Source organism: Bos javanicus, chromosome 19, assembly GCF_032452875.1.
Source record: "Bos javanicus breed banteng chromosome 19, ARS-OSU_banteng_1.0, whole genome shotgun sequence".
NCBI lineage: Eukaryota > Metazoa > Chordata > Mammalia > Artiodactyla > Bovidae > Bos > Bos javanicus.
The window spans coordinates 38,136,138-38,139,879 of record NC_083886.1 but is presented as its reverse complement, the minus strand read 5'-3'; the positions used below and the strand labels follow the sequence as shown (position 1 = coordinate 38,139,879).

The window sequence follows — 3,742 nt, the reverse complement described above, 5'->3', positions numbered from 1 at the left end:
TCCTGATCCAGGGATTGAACCCAGCTCTCCCGCATTGCAGGTGGATTCTTTATAGTCTGAGCCACCAGGGAAGCCCATGAATACTGGAGTGGGTAGCCTATCCCTTCTCCAAGGGATCTTCCCAACTCAGGGATCAAACCCGGGACTCCTGTGTTGTAGGTGGATTCTTTACCACCTGAGCTACCAGTGAAGCCCCTGAGTAATAATAAATACCAAGAATAACTCCCCACCCCCACCCCCCAACTCTTCCATGTGAGCTAGCATTTGTACACAGGAGTGCTTGTGCTTGATATGGGATGGGGGAGGAGTTAAGTAGCCAACAGCTTGGATCAGGGGAGAAACCACGATGGACTTCTTGGAGGAGGGGAATGTGGAGTAAGCAGGGCTAGGAAGGAGTGAAGGGAGCAGTACTGGATAAAGGAGAGGGTGTCTCTGCTCCTGGGGATAAGATCAGGGGAAGGAGAGGCAAGAGCCAGGAAAGAGGGGGCTCTCTATAAGATGAACTTGTCCTGCCTGCGGGCTGCAGTCGAAGAAGTGACTTGGGGTGAGTGGCCGTTTGCTCCATTGGTGGGTGGCATGTCTCCCGGGATGGCAGACTGGTGGCAGAGCCTGGCCCAGTCCAGTGGTTGAGAAGGAATGCCTGTTGCCCCTAGGGGTGTGCTCCCCTTGGCCCTTCACTCTTATGTTTCCTGACGGCTCTGGGCACCCAGAGAATCATCCCTGGGCTCTTGGCACCAGGTGCAGGGAGCTTGGCTTGTTTCCTTCGCTTCCAGCAGCAGCAGTGGAAGGTTGTTTGCCAGGTCTGGTGCCCAGGGACGTACCCAGTTGCTCCACACCCAGCAGAGCTGCATGTTTCTGGTTTACTTCCTGGAGGTCCCTAGTGGACAGCCAGGGATGGGGGCAAAGCCCCACAGTTCCAGGTACCTGACAGCTGGGGAAAAATGGAGAGCTGAGCCTGGCCAGAGCGGGGAGGAATCTGTAAGGGCTCCCAAAGAGGAAGTTGAGGAGCAGCCCTGGAAGGGAAGGAGAGAAGAGGGTGAGGCCTAGTGGGGAAGGAGGACCAATGAGCTGCACCAAGTGTTTCCACCAGAGGAGCTTCTTTCCCCTTCCTCTATTACACCCCCTCGGGGGCCCAACGCCGCCTCCAAAGCCCAAAGCCCTCAAACGCCTACAGACAAGGGCTTGGGTCTGGCAAGTGGGATGAGATCTACAAGTGGGCTTTGAGGCACAGACTGGGGGGTGCAGCTTGCCAGCTCTGCCTGTCCCCTTTTACCTCTTCCCCTGGCCCAAGCAGCTGCTAAACCCACCCAGCTCACCGGCCCCCCTGGCACATCCCAGGCTTGTGCCAGTAGGGCACAGGGCAGGAATGCCACAGGAAAAGAACAAAGGAGCCCACCAAGGGTGGTGATGGCCCAGAGTGACCTGACTGGTTAGGGCTGGGCCACACCTGTCTGGAGAGCTGGCCAGACTCAAGGAATGTCCCTGACCCCCAAGCCTGGGAACCACCAGACGACGTCTCCCAGGGGCAGGACTGGAGGCTTCCTGGACCCCACACTCTTCACTAGCAGCCAGATACCAACAGGCCTCCGACCTCATCCAGGCTGAGGGCTCCATCAGAAGCCCTCTGGGGGTGTCTCTCCTGCCCCTTTCCCTCCCCATCCCTCTGCAGGCTGCCCATTGCCATGCTTCCACCTCCTTAGAGCTCAGACTGTCTTCTGCATATGGTGCCTACCTCTCAGATCGTGAACAAGCTTTTCCCAAGCCCAGTTTTTGCAGGTTGGGCCAGGATTGGGAAGGAGAGAGCCAGGTACTCATAGGTCTTGGCTTGCAGCCCCATCATGGGCTAGGTCTGAAAGAGGCAGTGTTGGGTTTTTATCTTTGCCCACTCTGCCCAGCCCCAGAGTCCTAGAGATCATGAGCTTTGAGCAGGAGGGTCCTGAGGCTGAGGCCTCCATAGGCTCTGAGCCCCAGCTGACAGGCTCAGCGTGGAGTTGGAGGTGATCCTCCTGGTTCAAACACTTCCTTGGGGCCAGGGATGGAACTTTTGGGAGAGGGAGCAGGACAGGAAGAGGCTTACTCATCCACCTGGGTCACCCCTGTCATCAAAGTACCCGTGGGAAGGTGCCACGGGTGTGACCATTACAGAGGAGACTTCTATCTCCAGACTGCAGGTCTGATGCTTCCAGAAAGGTAGGCTGGGGGAAGGGACCCAGAAGGTGAATTGCCCCCCATGACCTCCAAGGCTCCTTCTTTTTTTTAAATTAATTTATTTTTAATTGAAGGATAAGTGCTTTACAATATTTTGTTGGTTTCTGCCATTCATCAACATGCCTCAGCAATACATGTACCTATGTCCCCTCCCTCTTGAACCTCCCTCCCACCTTCTACCCCTCTAGATTGTCACAGAACTCCCCTTTGAGTTCCCTGAGTCATACAGCAAATTCCCACTAGCTAGCCACTTTATATATAGTAGTGTGTATGTTTCCATGCTGTTCTCTCCATTCGTCCTGCCCTCTCCTTCCCCTGCTGTGTCCACAAATCTGTTTTCTATGTCTGCTTCTCCATTGCTGCCCTGCAAATAGGATCATCAGTACCATCTTTCTAGATTTCATATTTATGCGTTAGTATATGATACTTTTTTTTTTCTGACTTACTTCACTCTGTATAATAGGCTCTCAGTTCATCCACCTCATTAGAACTGACTCAAATGTGTTCCTTTTTATGGCTGAGTAATATTCCATTGTATATATGTACCAGAGCTTCTTTATCCATTTATCTGTTGATGGACATCTAGGTTGCTTCCATGTCCTAGCTATTATTAAGAGTGCTACAATGAACATTGGGGTATATGTGTCTTTTTCAATGAAAAAATATGGAAAGCTTCACAAATTTGCCTGTAATCCTTGCACAGGGGCCACGCCAATCTTCTTTGTATCATATCTGTATTTAGTATATGTGCTGCTGAAGTGAGCGCCCAAGCCTCCTCTGACCTAAGCCTCTGTGGTCCTATGATCCTTGTTGTTGTTGCTCAGTCGTGTCAGACTCTGTGCGACCCCATGGACTGCAGCACGCCAGGCTTTCCTGTCCTTCTCTATCTCCCTGAGCTTGCTCAAACTCATGTCCATTGAGTCAGTGTTACCATCCAACCATCTCATCCTCTACTGTCCCCTTTGCCTCCTGCCCTCAATCTTTCCCAGCATCAGGGTCTTTTCCAATGAGTCGGTTCTTCTTATTAGGTGGCCAAAGTATTGGAGCTTCAGCTTCAGCATCTGTCCTTCCAATGAATATTCAGAACTGATTTCCTTTAGGATTGACTGGTTGGATCTCCTTGCTGTCCAAGGGACTCTCAAGAGTCTTCTCCAGCACCACAGTTTGAAAGCATCAATTCTTAGGCACTTAGCCTTTTTTATTTATTGTCTAGCTCTCACATCTGTACGTGATTACTGGAAAAACCATAGCTTGGACTATACAGACCTTTGCCAGCAGTGATGTCTCTGCTTTTTAGTCCACTGTCTAGGTTTTTCATAGCTTTTCTTCCAAGGAGCAAGCGTCTTTTAATTTCATGGCTGCAGTCACTGGCCGCAGTGATTTTGGAGCCCAAGAAAATAAAATCTGTCACTGTTCCTGAGCTGATGTGGTCCTGAGATATTATGACTGGAATAATTGCCATCACAATAATAGCGCCAGGCACTGTTATAAAACTCTTCATGCATGATCTCATGTACTGCTCCACAGTGAGAGA

General features: G+C 51.2%; 1 non-coding gene across 1 annotated transcript; it reads right to left on the bottom strand.

The window, feature by feature from the left end:
- Nucleotides 1-2,866: 2,866 nt before the first annotated feature.
- Nucleotides 2,867-2,974, bottom strand: LOC133233097 (U6 spliceosomal RNA). The gene has a single exon (XR_009731577.1). It is a non-coding gene; the product is annotated as a U6 spliceosomal RNA (small nuclear RNA).
- Between the last annotated feature and the right edge of the window lie 768 nt (nt 2,975-3,742).